The sequence below is a fragment of the Salvelinus fontinalis genome, chromosome 21 (assembly GCF_029448725.1).
Source record: "Salvelinus fontinalis isolate EN_2023a chromosome 21, ASM2944872v1, whole genome shotgun sequence".
Lineage (NCBI taxonomy): Eukaryota > Metazoa > Chordata > Actinopteri > Salmoniformes > Salmonidae > Salvelinus > Salvelinus fontinalis.
The window spans coordinates 21,984,262-22,004,981 of record NC_074685.1 but is presented as its reverse complement, the minus strand read 5'-3'; the positions used below and the strand labels follow the sequence as shown (position 1 = coordinate 22,004,981).

The 20,720-nt window shown below is 45.0% G+C and overlaps 1 protein-coding gene across 1 annotated transcript in view; it reads left to right on the top strand.

Annotated features, from left to right (window-relative positions):
* The window catches only part of LOC129819190 (basic proline-rich protein-like), a gene marked incomplete at its 5' end in the record, with an annotated part of 153,159 nt that overhangs the window by 19,845 nt on the left and 112,594 nt on the right, over positions 1-20,720 (top strand). The window lies entirely within an intron of this gene.

The window sequence follows — 20,720 nt, the reverse complement described above, 5'->3', positions numbered from 1 at the left end:
ATGCGTTTACACATAAGTGCATTGTGGGTATTTTGTGTTTTTCTTGGCCTGGGTGAATCAGTTATCCAAACACACAGATTACAGCTCATTCACCACTGCTTGTGGTATGTGGAGAGGAAATGAACAGCAGTAAGACAAACCCAACCTACAATTTGTGTTGCTCTTGTGGATGTTCCAAATGTTTCAACACAAGGCATGGCTCAAAAAGATCATGAACAAATCAGGCCAGTAACATTAGATCTCCAAATCACTGAGGGGAAATCCAATTTAACGTTTAAAAACCATCCAGACATGTTTGAAAGGATTAGATGTGTACCTAGCTAGTCAAGAGAAGCCTCTTATCGCTGCTAAATGTTAGTAAATCATAATCGTTGCCAATCCAATCAAAGCTACAAGCCATATCTCTGCTTATTAGACTGTTTGGTTGATTGTTTAAGCTTTTGGGTATGGTATGATCAGCTGGTCATGTATGTATGATAATATCATTCTGTATCTAGTAATCTGGTCTGATAGGATCTCAGAGGCAAAACTGGGGGCACTTCATCAGATGTTAAAGGGTTATAAGGGTTGTGGCCTAACACACTGTTCCATATCTGCACTGCTGCTGGTAGACTTATGTAAGCAGAATTAATGATATGTTTGTTTCTTTGCTCTGGAAATGATCTTTGTCTGGTCATCGCTGCAGGACATTGCTTTAAGATTAATGAGGTCTCTCTTAGCAAAGCTACAGAACGGCCTAGAAGTTGGAGTAACCAGAATGTTGCTGATTCCAATCTCAGGACTGTATATATAATGTGTTCTGGAGCACAGAACTTGTCTTGCTGCCTATGTAATGTATGCATGTTACTGGGGTAAGAATACATTTTTTTGTAATTCTTATTCATGTATTGTTAGTGGATGGCAGATTTTTGGCTGGTATAGAAAGGTTTGTTGGTTTCTGAATAGCATAGACTCATGGTGGACGGGGGGGATACTCCTTTTTCTCCATTTGCGAACGCAACATTTTACAGCGGGGTAAATTATTATCTAAAGAGTGATTAGAATAGGTTAGATTAGAGATTGTTTGGGGTTAAACACCCAATATCATCCCCTCGTGTAATCCTAGTGTCACTGTCTCCAGTCTAATCCATAAAAACGCTTGCTGAGGAGGCAGGCAGGCAGACAGGGGAGAGGAGAGGAGATGCTGATACATTGTAATCCCTGCTCTCCAGAGCTCACTCCATAGTGTCCCCTGGGATGTGTCAGATTAAGCACAGTGGGTGTCCAGATTCCCTCCTTATGGGATGACCCCCTCTGGGTCACCACCTGTCCTCAGCCCACCCCCACGACAAGGACAACAATCTGACCATTGATACATGATAGATATGCTGTATGAAGTGTATATTTCCAGAAGGTTTCAACAAACATTTATTTGTGTGACTCAAAAGGTTTGGTTGAGCATGAATTGGTCCACTGACATGCTTTCATCTGCTTCTTGGCAGGTTTGTTGTTGTTGATGACGATGTCATTCTTTGACGTTGAAAGGGTTTGTCCATGCTGCACAGAGGGCTCAGGAGGCAGTTTGGGATAGGGGGCAGCATTTTCACTTTTGGATGAAATGCGTGCCCAGAGTAAACTGCCTGCTACTCTGTCCCAGATGCTAATATATGCATATTATTAGTAGTATTAGATAGAAAACACTCTGAAGTTTCTAAAACTGTTTGAATTAAGTCTGTGAGTTTAACAGAACTCATATGGCAGGCGAAAACCTGAGAAAAATCCAACCAGGAAGTGGGAAATCTGAGGTTTGTAGTTTTACAAAGCTTGGCCTACCGAATACACAGTGTCTATGGGGTCAAGTTGCACTTCCTAAGGCTTCCACTAGATGTCAACTGTCTTTAGAAACTTGTTTCAGGCTACTGCTATAAAGGAGGGGGGAATGGGAGCTGAATGAGTCAGGTGTCTGGCAGAGTGTCTCAGGCTCGTGACGCGCGGTCCCGACAGAGTTAGCTCTCGTTCCCGTGCTTTTCTACAGACAATGGAATTCTCAGGTTGGAACATTATTGAAGGTTTATGTTAAAAACATCCTAAAGATTGATTCCATACATCGTTTGACATGTTTCTACGGCCTGTAACGGAACTTTGAGTTTTTGTCTGGACGTAGTGCTCGCGCCTCATGAAGATGGGCTGAACACGCTAATAACAAGTGGCTATTTGGACATAAATGATGGACTTTATGGAACTTTATTGAACAAATCAGTCATTCATTGTCAAACTGGGATTCATGGGAGTGCATTCTGATGAAGATCATCAAAGGGAAGCGAATATTTATAATGTTATTCCTAACTTTTGCTGACTCCAACATGGCGGATATTTCTTTGGCTGGATTGGGCTCTGAGCGCCGTACTCAAATTATGCTTTTTCCGTAAAGTTTTTTTGAAATCTGACACAGTGGTTGCATTAAGGAGAAGTCTATCTTTACTTCTGTGAATAACACTTGTATCTTTTATCAAAGTTTATCTTTCATTTGGTGTATTGCACTTGTTACTGTGTGAAAGTTACATACAGTGGGGAGAACAAGTATTTCATACACTGCCGATTTTGCAGGTTTTCCTACTTACAAAGCATGTAGAGGTCTGTAATTTTTATCATAGGTACACTTCACCTGTGAGAGACGGAATCTAAACAAAAATCCAGAAAATCGCGTTGTATGATTTTTAAGTAATTATTTTGCATTTTATTACATGACATAAGTTTTTGATACATCAGAAAGCAGAACTTAATATTTGGTACAGAAATCTTTGTTTGCAATTACAGAGATCATACGTTTCCTGCAGTTCTTGACCAGATTTGCACACACTGCAGCAGGGATTTTGGCCCACTTCTCCATAAAGACCTTCTCCAGATCCTTCAGGTTTCGGGGCTGTCGCTGGGCAATACGGACTTTCAGCTCCCTCCAAAGATTTTCTATTGGGTTCAGGTCTGGAGACTGGCTAGGCCACTCCAGGACCTTGAGATGCTTCTTACGGAGCCACTCCTTAGTTGCCCTGGCTGTGTGTTTCAGGTCGTTGTCATGCTGGAAGACCCAGCCACGACCCATCTTCAATGCTCTTACTGAGGGAAGGAGGTTGTTGGCCAAGATCTCGCGATACATGGCCCCATCCATCCTCCCCTCAATACGGTGCAGTCGGCCTGTCCCCTTTGCAGAAAAGCATCCCCAAAGAATGATGTTTCCACCTCCATGCTTCACGGTTGGGATGGTGTTCTTGGGGTTGTACTCGTCCTTTTTTTCTTCCAAACACGGCGAGTGGAGTTTAGACCAAAAAGCTCTATTTTTGTCTCATCAGACCACATGACCTTCTCCCATTCCTCCTCTGGATCATCCAGATGGTCATTGGCAAACTTCAGACGGGCCTGGACATGCGCTGGCTTGAGCAGGGGGACCTTGCGTGCGCTGCAGGATTTAAATCCATGACGGCGTAGTGTGTTACTAATGATTTTCTTTGAGACTGTGGTCCCAGCTCTCTTCAGGTCATTGACCAGGTCCTGCCGTGTAGTTCTGGGCTGATCCCTCACCTTCCTCATGATCATTGATGCCCCACGAGGTGAGATCTTGCATGGAGCCCCAGACCGAGGGTGATTGACCGTGATCTTCAACTTCTTCCATTTTCTAATAATTGCGCCAACAGTTGTTGCCTTCTCACCAAGCTGCTTGCCTATTGTCCTGTAGCCCATCCCAGCCTTGTGTAGGTCTACAATTTTATCCCTGATGTCCTTACACAGCTCTCTGGTCTTGGCCATTGTGGAGAGGTTGGGGTCTGTTTGATTGAGTGTGTGGACAGGTGTCTTTTATACAGGTAACGAGTTAAAACAGGTGCAGTTAATACAGGTAATGAGTGGAGAACAGGAGGGCTTCTTAAAGAAAAACTAACAGGTCTGTGAGAGCCGGAATTCTTACTGGTTGGTAGGTGATCAAATACTTATGTCATGCAATAAAATGCAAATTAATTACTTAAAAATCGTACAATGTGATTTTCTGGATTTTTGTTTTAGATTCTGTCTCTCACAGTTGAAGTGTACCTATGATAAACATTACAGACCTCTACATGCTTTGTAAGTAGGAAAACAAATACTTGTTCTCCCACTGTATTTCAAAAAAATATTTTTGAATTTCCCGCGCTGCCTTTTCAGCGGAATGTTGTCGAGGTGTTCCGCTAGGGAATGCCTGCGCTAGAAAGGTTAAGGAATTACAAATAAATCATATTTCATCGGCCAGAGAGCAGCAACTAACTTTATTTATATGACTTGAAAATCGGTGACCCAAAAGCTGTTGCATTACTTCTCAGTAGCTCTGTAAGTCTTTCCCACAAGGAGAAATTACATGTGTTGTCCAGCTGAATGAAAATGGCCGTCTCCCGTTCCCGTGGCACTGTAGCTCCAGCACACTCAGCCAATCAATTCCTGTATCCTCTATCAATCCATATCCTGAATGCATTGCCTCCTTCTGTGAATAAACTGAAGTGAGAGCCCGGCAGCAACCCAACACTTCATATCACTCTCTCAGAGATAGTAAACTGCTTCAAATACACAAGATTGACTCGATGCTGGCTTTCACTTGGGAACATGTCGACCTCACTTAAAAAGGAACTTGACCCAGAATAGTGTGGTGTATCTGTGGAAAGGAAATAATTGATGGTGGAGGTTGTGCATTATTTGGCAGCTCTGTGGATATTTTGAGATGCTATTGTCAGTTGCACTAACCAATCACATTTGTAAATACGAATATAGTGTGATTAATGTCCTATGCCACTCCATTGCCTGAGGCACTTACACTTACTTACCTGTAGAACTAGAAACAGTTTGTTGTCTACATGTTTTGTCTGTTGTTGTTTTGTCAGACAATCCCATGTCTTTCGTACCCCTGGACAGTGACGTATGTGGTCTCCATCAGCAGCAGAAACCTGAGTGGCTGTCGATTTCACCCTCCATGTGAAGCCAACAAAAATGACTTGTGTGACCGGCAAGTGTAATTACGAATGCGTCTGATCCCTGTGAGTGCTCCTGCCGGGGACTTTCTCCCCTGCGCCTCAGGCTTTGGCACGAGTGGCGGAGAGAGGGTCACTGTTTAATAACGAACAGGTCGAGCCTCCTGTAACGGATACATGCACCTGCTTTGTGCATCAGTCAATTACCTAATTAGAACTCTCCCTCAGGGGAAAGCCAATACCTGGGCCGGGAGCCGCTGCTGTCCCCCCGCCTCCTCTTCCATGTGAACGGACGTGTCGAGCCACCGGTCAGACAAACAGCTACCTGTGTGTGTGTGTGTGTGTGTGTGTGTGTGGGGGGGGGGGGGGGTGGGATGATTTTTGATACCGAGGGAACCGCTGATGTGAAATTGTGTGCAGCTTCTCTATGAGATTCTGATTAACTAGAAGAATGGCTAGAACCTCTCCTCCTCCTCCTGCACTGGCCTGAGAAAGTGATCCTTGAAAACAAGATCATGGGGTCTTCTCCCCTTCTCTCCACCTGCGCAGGTGATCGAGATGGTCGAGATGACGAGATGGTCAGCCATGATGTCCAGGGCTGGTCAGAGCTGGACACTGCTGCCCCTGCCTGGCCAAGTGGGCTGCAGTACAGGCCCAGGGACATTTAAGCCAATCAGGGGCAGCTCAGCGATGATTAAGCTGCTCACTTTGGTCTCTGGAGAGGGAAGATAGGGAAGAGTGATGGGGCTCTGGGCTGCTCAGGATCACTCTAATGTAGAGGCTGTACATCTTCGTCTCAACTCCCACATGCCTCCCGCACGCCACCACCTCCCCCGGTCTAATGTAGACGCTGTACATCTTCGTCTCAACTCCCACAAGCCTCCCGCATGCCCCCCCTCGCCTCCAGGCAAATACACCTCCCCTGCTAGTCCTGCTGCACAGCCAACCAACACCCACACAAGCATGGGATGTTTTACTACACAGCAAAATCAATTCCTACTTATTAATCACAACTATGGTGTAAATCACGGAGATGGGCGGAGGAAATCTGGAGAGAGGAAGAAAGGAGATTGAGATGGGACGGGCAGCCATGTTCCTAAAAATCAATTTTCACACATCAGAGCTATTAGGTTATTGAGAAGGGGATGACTGATTGGGGCTGAGCGGGAAAGGAGATGTGGAGATGAATTGCCCGTTAATGGGGCAGCAGGTAGCAGTGGGGTGGCAGGTAGCCTAGTGGTTAGAGCATTGGGCTGGTAACTGAAAGGTTGCTGGATCGAATCCCTGAGCTGACAAGGTAAAAAACTGTTGTTCTGCCCCTGAACTGCTCCAGTTAACCCACTGTTCTTAGACTGTCATTGTAAATAAGAATTTGTTCATAACTGACTTGCTAATATTAAAAATGTACAAAAATGCTACTGTGTGCATTGTAAAAGCACTGGGCTGGGTAGGGCTTCAGAAGAGCAACAGGGTTTCTGGGTTCATGTTTGACAAACACTCCAAACCAAGAGAGTGCCAATTATTTTTCTTTTTCAGTGGTTTGTTTGTGAATCTGCTTGTTTGTATCTTGTTTCTAAGGAAAGGAAAATATAACCTATTCAAAATGCATCATGTGTGCTGTTTGTTGATGATCACAGAAACATGCAGTAAGAAAAGCAATTACATTTTTGGGTTCTTTTCCATGTTCCTCTATCAAAGCATCATTATGCTAAGGCCTACAGATGGAGGTGAGCAGGTTACCAGGGGCATAGATCCCTTCCCCTGGAGAGAGAGAGAAATCTGTCCTGCCTCCTGCCTCAGCGAGAAATCTTAAAGTGCTTGCCGACTTCTAGCTGCTAATAAAGCTAATGCAGTAATGTAAGGGCAGGGCGATTAATGAGAGAGCTCTGCCTGTGACATCTCAGACACCCTAATGTTGGGAGAGACGCTCCCTCCCCGCGCTTTAATCCATCACCGGCCACCATAACCCAATTAAGGCCTGACGCTTTACTTTTATCTCCTCTAGTGGCGCGGCCATACAGACACTTAGGGAGAGAAGGGTCATGCAGGGACTCTGGTGCAGTCACAAAAACACTGGGGAGACTGGTGAGGAGACTCTGTCTAGAAGGAGAGAATGCCAAGACCCCTATGTAGACTTGGGGATTAATTGTATTTTGTAGCTATTGAAATGCATGCTGTAATACAGTAGGGATAGACAATGAGTGTACAAAACATTAAGAACGCCTGCTCTTTCCATGACATAGACTGACCAGGTGAACCCAGGTGAGAGCTATGATCCCTTATTGATGTCACTTGTTAAATCCACTTCAATCCGTGTAGATGAAAGGCAAGAGACAGGTTAACTTTTTGACGCACGGATCCCTTTAGCGGGATCATTTTCATCAACAACCGCTAAATTGCAGCGCGCCAAATAAAAAAAAAATTGCTATTTTTTTTTATTTTCATGAAATCACAAGTGCAATAAAGCAAAACACAGTTTAGCTTGTTGTTAATCCACCTGTCGTGTCAGATTTTGAAAATATGCTTTACAGTGAAAGCAATCCAAGCATTTGTGTGAGTTTATCGATCACTAGGCAAAATATTAAGAACACCTAGCAGCAGTGTAGATTGGTCACGAAAGCCAGAAAAGCAATAAAATGAATCGTGTACCTTTGATGATCTTCGGATGTTTGCACTCACGAGACTCCCAGTTACACAATAAATGTTCCTTTTGTTCGATAAAGATTATTTTTATATTCAAAAACCTCCATTTGTTTGGATGTCAAACGTTTTTAATAATCAATCCTCAGGTTGTTTTTAACATCAATAAACAATAATATTTCAACCGGACTGTAAACTATTCAATACTGGAGAGAAAGCAAACAGTGTCGAGCGCATCAACTAATGGAGGGACATCCGTGTATCCACTGACGCGTTTTGATAAATCTCGCTCATTTTTCAAAATAAAAGCTTGAAACTATGTCTAAAGACTGTTCACACCCTGAGGAAGCCACAGGAAAATGAGTCAGGTTTATATCCCTTTAAACGGAGGATAGGCAGGCAATGGAACAGGGATTTTTCAAAATCGAAGTCACTTCCGGTTTGGATTTTCTCAGGTTTTCGCCTGCAAAATCAGTTCTGTTATACTCACAGACAATATTTTGACAGTTTTGGAAACTTTAGAGTGTTTTCTATCCTACTCTGTCAATTATATGCATATTCTAGCATCTGGACCTGAGAAATAGGCAGCTTACAATGGGAACGTTATTTTTCCAAACATAAAAATTCTGCCCAGAGTTAAAGAAGGATTTACCAGGGGGTGCAACTCAATATTAGGATGTATGGTATACTTAGTGTATAGTAACACTACTTGTTACAGTAGCAAAGTTATGTTGGGGTAGTAAACAATGCTGCTTACAGTGCTGGCCACATCACTTCCATTAGCCAATCACAACGGCAAATTTACTTACAGTATATGTGCTCGGCTCAATAAAGTTCAAGACGATCATTTGCATGTCAATGTTTTCTCTCCTCTTTTCCCAAACATACAGCTGACTCATTCAAATTCTCATTCAAAGTCAAGAGTGCTGTATGTATTTTGTTGCACCCAAGCTGATTTGCTGGATGAGAAAGCAATGCTGACATATGTTTAAGGCTACCCGGACAATGGAAAATAAAATAGATGGTCATGTATATCCTACCAACGAGACATTAAAAACTGTAATATCTTATGTTTCACCGAATCGTGGCTGAACGATGACATGAATAAAATACAGCTGAAGGGTTTTACGCTTTTTCGGCAAGATAGAACAGAGGCCTTTGGTAAGACAAGAGGTCAATGTAAATTTGTAAACAACATATGGTGCACAAAATCCAAGGAAGTATCGAGGTTTTGCTCGCCTGAGGTAGAGTATTTCATGATAAGTTATAGGCCACACTATTCATCAAGAGAATTTTCATCTATATTCTTCGTAGCTGTCTACATACCACCACAAACTGATGCTGATACTAAGACTGCACTCAATGAGCTGTATACGGCCATAAGCAAACAGGAAAACGCTCATCCAGAGGCGGCGCTCTTAGTGGCCGGAGACTTTAATGCAGGGAAACTTAAATCCGTTTTACCTCATTTCTACCAGCATGTTAAATGTGCAACCAGAGGGGAAAAAATACTCTAGACAACCATCCACACACAGAGACGCGTACAAAGCTCTCCCTCGCCCTCCATTTGGCAAATCTACCATAATTCTATCGTCCTGATTCCTGCTTACAAGCAAAACTAAAGCAGGAAGCACCATTGACTCAGTCAATAAAAAAGTGGTCAGATGAAGCAGATGCTAAGCTACAGTACTGTTTTGCTAGCACAGATTGGAATATGTTCCGGGATTCTTCCCCATGGCATTGACAAGTAGACCACATCAGTCACTGGCTTTATCAATAAGTGCAATGATGATGTCGTCCCCACAGTGACCGTACGTACATACCCCATTCAGAAGCCATGGGGCTGCCGCTTTCAAGGAGCAGGACTCTAACCCAGAAGCTTATACAAAATCCCGCTATGCCCTCCGACGAACCATCAAACAGGCAAATCATCAATACGGGACTAAGATTGAATCGTACTATACCGGCTCCGACGCTCGTCGGATATGGCAGGGCGTGCAAACTATTACAGACTACAAAGGGAAGCACAGCCGCGAGCTGCCCAGTGACACAAGCCTACCAGACGAGTTGAATTACTTCCATGCTCGCTTCGAGACAAGTAACACTGAAACATGCATGAGAGCATCAGCTGTTCCGGGCAACTGTGTGATCACGTTCTCCATAGCCGATGCGAGTAAGGCCTTTTACCTCTCTTGGGTACGTGAGACGTTAGCGTCCCACCTCTTCAACAGCCAGTGAAACTGCTGGGCGCCAAATCCAAATACAGAAATACTCAGTATAAAAATTCAGAAAACAAAACATATTTTACATAGGTAAAGATTAACTACTTGTGAATCCAACCACGGTGTCAGATATAAAAAAATCTTTACGGCGAAAGCATACCTTACGATTATTTGAGAACATAGCCCACTAGACAAATCATTACAAACAGTAACCAGCCAAGTAGAACAGTTACACAAGTCAGAAATAGAGATAAAATGAATCCCTTACCTTTGATGATCTTCATATGGTTGCACTCAGCAGACATTAATTTACTCCTTCCTTCCTTTTGTTTGATAAAGTCTCTTTATATCCAAAAACCTCAGTTTTGTTCGCGGGTTTTCTTCAGTAATCCACAGGCTCAAACGCAGTCAAAACAGGAAGACAAAAAAATCCAAATTGTATCTGTAAAGTTCATAGAAACATGTCAAACGATGTTTATATTCAATCTTCAGGGTGTTTTTAGCCTAAATAATCGATAATATTTAAACCGGACAATAACGTCATCAATTTAGAAGGTAAACAAGAAAGGCACTCTCTCGGTCGTGCGCATGAAAAAGTTCTGTGGCACTTTAGGGTCCACTCATTCAGACTGCTCTTACTTCCTCATTTTTCAGGATACAAGCCGGAAACAATTTCTAAAGACAGTTGACATCTAGTGGAAGGCATAGAAACTGAAATTTGAGTCCTAAGTCAATGGATACTGTAATGGCATTGAATAGAAAACTACAAAAAAAAAAAAAAACTACTTCCTGAATGGATTTTTCTCAGGTTTTCGCCTGTCAAATCAGTTCTGTTATACTCACAGACACTATTTTAACAGTTTTGGAAACTTTAGAGTGTTCTCTATCCAAATCCACCAGTTATATGCATATCATATCTTCTGGGCCCAAAGAACAGGCAGTTTAATTTGTGCATGCATTTCATCCAAAATTCCGAATGCTGCCCCCTACCCTAGAGAAGTTAAACAGGTCAACATTCACAAGGCTGCAGGGCCAGATGGATTACCAAGACGTGTACTCAGAGCATGCGCTGACCAACTGGAAAGTGGCTTCAATGATATTTTAAACTTGTCCCTGACCGAGTCTGTAATACCAACGTGTTTCAAGCAGACCACCATAGTGCCTATGCCCAATAACACTAAGGTAACCTGCCTAAATGACTACCGACCTGTAGCACTCACGTCTGTAGCCATGAAGTGCTTTGAAAGGCTGGTCATGGCTCACATCAACACCATTATCCCAGAAACACTAGACCCACTCCAATGTGCATACTGCTCCAACAGATCCACAGATGATGCAATCTCTATTGCACTCAACACTGCCATTTCCCACCTGGACAAAAGGAACACCTATGTGAGAATGCTATTCATTGACTACTGCTCAGGATTCAACACCATAGTGCCCTCAAAGCTCATCACTTAGCTAAGGACCCTGGGACTAAACACCTCCCCCTGCAACTGGATCCTGGACTTCCTGACGGGCTGCCCCCAGGTGGTAACGGTAGGCAACAACACATCCACAACGCTGATCCTCAACACGGGGGCCCTCAGGGGTGCGTGCTCAGTTCCCTCCTGTACTCCCTGTTCACTCATGACTGCATGGCCAGGCACGACTTCAACACCATCATCAAGTTTGCCGATGACACAACAGCCTTATCACCGACAACGATGAGCCATGTGGTGCCAGGACAACAACCTCTCCCTCAACGTGATCAAGACAAAGGAGATGATCGTGGACTACAGGTAAAGGAGGACTGAGCACGCCCCTATTCTCATCAACGGGGCTGCAGTGGAGCAGGTTGAGAGCTCCAAGATCCTTGGTGTCCACATCACTAACAAAATAACATGGTCCAAGCCCACCAAGACAGTCGTGAAGAGGGCATGACAAAACATATTCCCCCTCAGGAGACTGAAAAGATTTGGCATTGGTCCTCAGATCCTGAAATGGTTCTACAGCTGCACCATCGAGATCATCCTGACTGGTTGCTTCATTGCCTGGTATGGCAACTGTTCGGCCTCCGACCGCAAGGCACTACAAAGGGTAGTGCGTACGGCTCAGTACATCACTGGGGCCAAGCCTCCTGCCATCCAGGACCTCCTTACCAGGCGGTGTCAAAGACTCCAACCACCCTAGTCATAGACTGTTCTCTCTGCTACCGCACAACAAGTGGTACAGGAGTGCCAAGTCTAGGTCCAAAAGGTTTCTTAACAGCTTCTACCCACAAGCCATAAGACTCATGAACAAATCAAATTGCTACCCAGACCACTCTTCTACACTGCTGCTACTCTCTGTTTATTATCTGTGCATAGTCGCTTTAACTCTACCTACATGTACATATTACCTCAATTACCTCGACTAACCGGTGCCCCCGGACATTGACTCTGTTCCGGTACCCCCTGTATATAGCCTCGCTATTGTTATTTTATTGCTGCTGTTTAATTATTTGTTACTTTTATTTTTTTAAATGTACTGATCAATTTTTTTTTACTTAACACTTATTTTTCTTAAAACTGCATTGTTGGTTAAGGGCTTGTAAGTAAGCATTTCACTGTAAGGTCTGTTGTATTCGGCGCCTGTGACAAATAACATTTGATTTGATTTGACATTGTGATTAAAAAGTATTTTACAGAGCAGTGATTTGATTTGCATTTTTGCAATTTCTTAAAAGTTTGATACTGTCAGATGCCATGTTGTTTGCCTAGTTATAAAACATTAGTCAATCATGCTCTAATTAGGAATGTTAATTCTGTTTCAAGGCCCCTGTTGTCTAAATTGCAAAAACCTTGTCTTCTTCTGCTTCTAATGGTAGAATGATACTACACAAACATGGATACGTCCCTGAGGTCCACCATCAGAGCCCTTCCAGTCAGGGGCGTGTAGGCAAGCCATGCAAGCCACGCATTCACTGCATTTTTCATGAGGTGGAACGAGCCTTCTGTGTGCAATATTAATGATCCACACTCATGAATTCAAAAACAGTACTTGACTTCTCACTGCAGGTCGCAAGGAGGGGTGGCAGCTGCCAGAGGCGGCCTGTAACTGGCCTGAGGAGGCCCCTCTTGCTCCAGGCTGCAGTGTGGAGCCGCTGCAGGTCATTGATGGGCTCCACAGATCCCTCTCTCTCTCTGCCTGATTGCTCCCCTGTTTATTATGTCACAGTGTAACAGTGCTGTCAATCAAGAGATCTATGAGATCACTTCCTCTAAATCAGGTAGATTGACTCCTTAAGAGTTATTGGAGGCCTCACTTCCATTAGCCAATCACAACTGCAAATTCACTTATACAGTATGTGCTTGGCTCAATAAAGTTCAAGAAATAATGCATGTTCTCTCTCCTCTTTTCCCAAACATACAGCTGACTCCTGCAAATTCTCATTCAAAGTCAAGAGTGCTGTATGTGTTTTGTTGCACCCGAGCTGATTAGCTGGTTGGAAAAGCAATGCTGACATATGTTTAAGGCTGATCTGAAACAAGAGACTTTAAGCTCACAATTTCTTAAACGCCCAGGTCTGCAATTGTTTGCTCTGATGATTGTAGTTTTGCCAGGAATACATTCCTGTGCAAAGAAAATATTTTGATTAGTTTTGCATTGCAGTCATTTTCAGTCATTACCATGCCACTTGTTACACTGTATCTGACTATCAATCAAAACCTTTCGCTCCAATGTAATATACAATCATTTACAGTTCAAAATTCCCGAAGAACAATGTGATCAAAACAAGCAGGAATTTGAGCCAATTTTCTACAGTCGGAAAACTATCTTGCAGCAACAAGAAATGTGAATTATTATGTGGATTATAATTAAAGGTCATTTTTGTAGGGGTTAAAACAAAGTCAGAATTTCCTAAGCCTTTTTAACCTAAAATACACTGCAAGTTTTACATTTCCTGCAACAGGGTGATCAAATTAAGATCCTACTTCTGTAAGGTAATTGAGCGTTTTGTATATTTAGTCTGTTAGTCATCAGAGCTATAGGCCGTGATGGTCCGCTCTGACAATCACTTACCACAGGAAGCATTAGTTAAGGATTACGTCAATATTATTGGTGGCTTTGTTAAGTCATCATGATTAATATTGTTATTCTTAATTCTTAAAAGTCAAAGCCATTGAGTGGGGTTGGGGGGGTTCTAAGCTGACATGCTGTATGGAATTATTTTTAGATGGTCATACTATGGATTATTTAGATATTTGATTTTGAATCAAATATATATACCTAAAGGGGTCCTAAAATTCAAAATCAAATGGGCCTATGGGTATGATTGACACATTTTTTACCTTTTGATCCATATTTATTTAGCTACTTGTCATCAGCGGCATGGATTATACAAATCCAAGGAAATTTAAATTACAGGAGGAACTAGCGGGGGCCATTTTGGAAATACCAGGGAGGAGGGATGTATTTGGAGCAGTGGCTTAAGTCTCATCTGATATTAAACACTCAAATCTACCTGAATACCTTACCTGACAGGAAGGGAGGGAGGCCTGGATGAAGGATGAGGCTAGTCTGGACAGACTGGGGAATCTGGTTAGGGGGGATCACAGTGGCTTGAACATGCCCCCCCCAAGTATCTATGTACAGTGCATTCGGAAAGTGTTCAGACCGCTTGACTTTTTGGACATTTTGTTAAGTTACAGCCTTATTTTTAAATGGATTAAATAAATAAAACATATTGTCAATTTACACACAATACCCCATAATGACAAAGGGAAAATATGTTTTTTTTAATATATATATAAATATTTTAAACAGATATACCTTATTTACATAAGAATTCAGACCCTTTGCTATTAATCTCGACATGAACTCAGGTGCATCCTGTTTCCATTGATCATCCTTGAGATGTTTCTACAACTTGATTGGAGTCCACTTGTGGTAAATTTAATTGTTTGGACATGATTTGGAAAGGCAGTTGACAGTGCATGTCAGAGCAAAACTAAGCCATGAGGTCAAAGGAATTGTCTGTAGAGCCCCGAAACAGGATTGTGTCGAGGCACAGATCTGGGGAAGTTTAGATACACATGTCTGCTGCATTGTAGGTCCCCAAGACCACAGTGGCCTCCATCATTCTTAAATGGAAGACATTTGTAACCACCAAGACTCTTCCTAGATCTGGTCACCCGGCCAAACTGAGTAATCAGGGGAGAAGGGCCTTGGTCAGGGAACCTGATGGTCACTCTGATAGAGCTCCAGAGTCCCTCTGTGGAGATGGGAGAACCTTGCAGAAGGAAAACCATCTCTGTAGCACTCCACCAATCAGGCCTTTATGGTAGAGTGGCCAGACGGAAGCCAAACCTCAGTAAAAGGCACATGAAAGCCCGCTTGGAGTTTGCCAAAGGCACCTAAAGACTCAGACCATGAGTAAAACGATTCTCTGGTCTGATGAAACCAAGATAGAACTCTTTGGCCTGAATGCCAAGCGTCACGTCTGGAGGAAACCTGGCACCACATGCTGTGGGGATGTTTTTCAGTGGCAGGACAAAGATGAACGGAGCAAAGTACCGAGAGATCCTTGATGAAAATCTGCTCCAGAGCGCTCTGGACCTCAGACTGGGGTGAAGGTTCACCTTTCAACAGGACAACGACCCAAAGCACACAGTCAAGACAATGCAGGAGTGGACAAGTCTCTGAATGTCATTGAGTGGCCCAGCCAGAACCTAGACTTGACCCTGATCGAACATCTCTGGAGAGAACTGAAAATAGCTGTGCAGCGACGCTCCCCATCCAACCTGACAGAGCTTGAGAGGATCTGCAGAGAAGAATGAGAGAAACTCCCCAAATACAGGTGTGCCAAGCTTGTAGCGTCATACCCAAGAAGACTCGAGGATGTAATCGCTGACAAAGGTGCTTCAACAAAGTACTGAGTAAAGGGTCTGAATAATTACGGAAATGTCATATTTCCGTTTTTTATTTGTTACAATAAAAAAAAAAAATGTTTTTACTTTGTCATTATGGGGTATTGTGTGTAGATTGATGAGGGAATATAACATTTTAATCCATTTTAGAATAAGGCTGTAACATAGCAAAATGTGGAAAAGTCAAGGGGTCTGAATACTTCCGAATGCACTGTATGTCAGGAATTTCTCTCTCTCATTCTCTATTTGACCTTTTGTCCCTTGTTCCTCTCTAGCAAATCATATACCTGTGCTGCTAAACCCACTGTGGCTATCCTGTTATCCTACTCAGCCCTCCAGCTAGTTTGTCAGACAGCTAGCCTGTTATCCTACTCAGCCCTCCAGCTAGTCTGTCAGCCAGCTAGCCTGTTATCCTACTCAGCCCTTTAGCTAGTCTGTCAGCCAGCTAGCCTGTTATCCTACTCAGCCCTCCAGCTAGTCTGTCATCCAGCTAGCCTGTTATCCTACTCAGCCCTCCAGCTAGTCTGTCATCCAGCTAGCCTGTTATCCTACTCAGCCCTCCAGCTAGTCTGTCAGCCAGCTAGCCTGTTATCCCCCCCAACCCCCCAGCTAGCCTGTTATCCCCCCCAGCCCCCCAGCTAGCCTGTTAGCCAGCAAGCCTGTTATCCCCCCCAACCCCCCAGCTAGTCTGTCAGCCAGCTAGCCTGTTATCCCCCCCAACCCCCCAGCTAGCCTGTTATCCCCCCCCAGCCCTCAAGCTAGTCTGTCAGCCAGCTAGCCTGTTATCCTACTCAGCCCTCCAGCTAGTCTGTCAGCCAGCTAGCCTGTTATCCCCCCCAACCCCCCAGCTAGCCTGTTATCCCCCCCAGCCCCCCAGCTAGCCTGTTAGCCAGCAAGCCTGTTATCCCCCCCAACCCCCCAGCTAGTCTGTCAGCCAGCTAGCCTGTTATCCCCCCCAACCCCCCAGCTAGCCTGTTATCCCCCCCAGCCCTCCAGCTAGTCTGTCAGCCAGCTAGCCTGTTATCCCCCCCAACCCCCCAGCTAGCCTGTTAGTCAGCAAGCCTGTTATCCCCCCCAACCCCCCAGCTAGCCTGTTAGTCAGCAAGCCTGTTATCCTACTCAGCCCTCCAGCTAGTCTGTTAGTCAGCTAGCCTGTTATCCCCCCCAACCCCCCAGCTAGCCTGTTAGCCAGCTAGCCTGTTATCCCCCCAACCCCCCAGCTAGCCTGTTAGTCAGCAAGCCTGTTATCCTACTCAGCCCTCCAGCTAGTCTGTTAGCCAGCTAGCCTGTTATCCTACTCAGCCCTCCAGCTAGTCTGTTAGCCAGCTAGCCTGTTATCCCCCCCAACCCCCCAGCTAGCCTGTTATCCCCCCCAGCCCCCCAGCTAGCCTGTTAGCCAGCAAGCCTGTTATCCCCCCCAACCCCCCAGCTAGTCTGTCAGCCAGCTAGCCTGTTATCCCCCCCAACCCCCCAGCTAGCCTGTTATCCCCCCTAGCCCTCCAGCTAGTCTGTCAGCCAGCTAGCCTGTTATCCCCCCCAACCCCCCAGCTAGCCTGTTAGTCAGCAAGCCTGTTATCCCCCCCAACCCCCCAGCTAGCCTGTTAGTCAGCAAGCCTGTTATCCTACTCAGCCCTCCAGCTAGTCTGTTAGTCAGCTAGCCTGTTATCCCCCCAACCCCCAGCTAGCCTGTTAGCCAGCTAGCCTGTTATCCCCCCCAACCCCCCAGCTAGCCTGTTAGTCAGCAAGCCTGTTATCCTACTCAGCCCTCCAGCTAGTCTGTTAGCCAGCTAGCCTGTTATCCCCCCCAACCCCCCAGCTAGCCTGTTAGTCAGCTAGCCTGTTATCCCCCCAACCCCCCAGCTAGCCTGTTAGTCAGCAAGCCTGTTATCCCCCCCAACCCCCCAGCTAGCCTGTTATCCCCCCCAGCCCCCCAGCTAGCCTGTTAGTCAGCAAGCCTGTTATCCCCCCCAACCCCCCAGCTAGCCTGTTAGTCAGCTAGCCTGTTATCCCCCCCCACCCCCCAGCTAGCCTGTTATCCCCCCAGCCCTCCAGCTAGTCTGTTAGTCAGCAAGCCTGTTATCCCCCCAACCCCCCAGCTAGCCTGTTAGTCAGCAAGCCTGTTATCCCCCCCAACCCCCCAGCTAGCCTGTTAGTCAGCAAGCCTGTTATCCCCCCCAACCCCCCAGCTAGCCTGTTAGTCAGTTAGCCTGTTATCCCTCCCAACCCCCCAGCTAGCCTGTTAGTCAGCTAGCCTGTTATCCCCCCCAACCCCCCAGCTAGCCTGTTAGTCAGCTAGCCTGTTATCCCCCCCAACCCCCCAGCTAGCCTGTTAGTCAGCTAGCCTGTTATCCCCCCCAACCCCCCAGCTAGCCTGTTAGTCAGCTAGCCTGTTATCCCCCCCAACCCCCCAGCTAGCCTGTTAGTCAGCTAGTCTGTTATCCCCCCCAACCCCCCAGCTAGCCTGTTATCCCCCCCAACCCCCCAGCTAGCCTGTTATCCCCCCCAACCCCCCAGCTAGCCTGTTAGTCAGCTAGCCTGTTCGCTTTCCCCACCGGACATGGGCTTCAGCAGCATCAGATGTCACCCACTAGAGACAACGTGAGTCAGACAAACCTACTTGCCAGAGCTCTGAGGAGGAGATCTCGCTGCACACTGAAGTGCTATAAGTGCCTGGGAGTCGTCTTACAAGAAACACTTATTGTATTTTGTATTGAGCATGATGTTATGAAAAATTCATGACGGTATTGTGAAGTTTTTTGCTGTGTGTGTGTGTGTGTGTGTGTGTGTATTTGAAACTGGCACCAGTCAGAGGAGAAAACAGTGAGCTTTGCATAATCATACACTGTATCACGGAGGTCTGCATCTCCTGAGGGTTGATGTGCACATTAAAGTACCCGATGAGTCGATGGCTGATACCCGGCCGCTGTATTGGCAATCGTTACTGCACAGTTCTCTCTCCATTTACTGCATTACATGTCTATATTCCCCTAGGTTAGTATGCATGTTGACTCCACTATTGGCAAAGCAATAGTGTAAAAATACTAGCAAAGGTGGACCAATATGTACACACAACAATACAGCAGAAAGCAAAGAAAGCCAAGCAGAGCAACATGCCACAATATTCAGGGTGATTGAAATTGAGCTTCTTTAGTTTTCATTGAACCATTGAGCAAAACATCCCTACACAGAGAAATATTTATTTTCTTATGCAGTTACTAAGCCCTTCTGATTTCAATCAATACTGTATTAGGACTGTATTAGGAATGTAATTCATGGCAGCAATTTGAGGACATTATAAGATATGGTCAGTTATTAGAAGAGAAGACATAGCCTCTGTAAGCCAAGAAATGTCTCAGCGTAATTGGAATATTTGTATTTATTTAGGAAATTAATAAGTAGACCCTGTATTGAGTAAAATATCATGGATTATTTTTGAAATGGCCTTACTAATGGGACATAGTTGCAAGTTATGATCATAAAGTAGTCTTGGATTACAACAATGGATAGAAACTATTACACAATAACCTATGTCAAAGGTCTTGAACATAAACACAGAGTTTTCTGATCAATGAAGGTCCTTTGAAATACAAAAGCAAAAGAAAACTCTTTGATTTTAATTCAAATTGTTCCTCTGACACACATGCTTTGAGTCAAACGGGAGAGGTGTCTCGGTCCTGTGCAACATGTTGATGCCGTAACAAAAGAAAATCTCATGCAAAATAGGTTCAAACGATAAAAAGCGACCATCGTTTTGGGTCACATACTCGTTAGATCATTCACAGCTGAGCTGGAATGGGAAACAGTGTTGGCCTGACCCCTGGGAACTAGGGTTCGCAACCCCTGACGTTGTGCACAGTCAATTGAAACACTGGCAGCCTGGTTCTGAATCAACAGGGTCAAGTGGAGGAAAGATCCAGGGCCAGCCAGCAGAAATCAGATCTGGCAAATCAGGCGGTAAATCTTCTGGCTGTTTCTGTTACAGCCAGGACCTGGTGCACTGCTGCTTCAGGAGGAGGGTCTCTCTCTCTCTTCCTGCCCCCCCCCCCCCCCCCCCCCCCCCCACCCGGCTGGACCCTGATAGATGGGCTGTGAACCCCTGACCCAATCAGATGCTCCCAGAACCCCTAGCCAAGTGAAACAGTTATGTGACACTGTTAACAACGTTGCTTAACACACTTTATCAAGTGCTCGGGGCACAATGTAGAGGATAGCCAGACGTGTGTGTAGGCGGAGGAGAGTCCAGACTAGACAGTCATCGATTCCCAGACAGGAAGTGAGGAGTCCCCCAAGGCTAGAGCTGCTGCTGATTGGGTCAGGGAAGAGGTCAGAGGAGTCCGCCTGGAACAGCCTACAACCATTATCAGAACAAACCGTCAGACTTACTTCACATGCATCAATGTGCATGAACAGACTGGCCAGCCAGAGCCCTTTAAGGGTGGTAGAGACATACCTCAATACACATGAAGCCAAATGCTCTGAGAGAAGAATGTGTAATTGAATTGAATTGGATTGTGACGTCAATGGTTTTGGGTGACCGGCTGTGACATGAGAGACGATGTCCTGAACATCGCATATATGATGCATCTAATGGTGAAACAGGACACAGTGGGCCTATTGGAGGGAATAATGAATGTATTGTATGCAGTGAGGTACTGAGACCAGGCTAAGAATGGATCAACTAGATTGGCTAATCTGAGCCCCGAGGTAAGATGTTGTGGAAATATTCTGTGTCATCCTCTGCAGTGTCGTTCCACGAAAAGAGTGCCTTTTGCTTCCCTTTGATATTATAAGTAAAAATTGTGCACCAATATTGCATTTTAAAAGCCTGTTATATTAAATGAACGACACATGGCTCTCGACCTTCAACTCTCCCGAGCCCATAGGGGAGTTGTAGCGATGGGACAAGACCGTAACTACCAATTGTGGGGTAAAAGTACAACGGCTACACAGCTGATGCTCCCTGGACTGTTTCAATAACACGGTATCTCATTTTGTTTACCTGT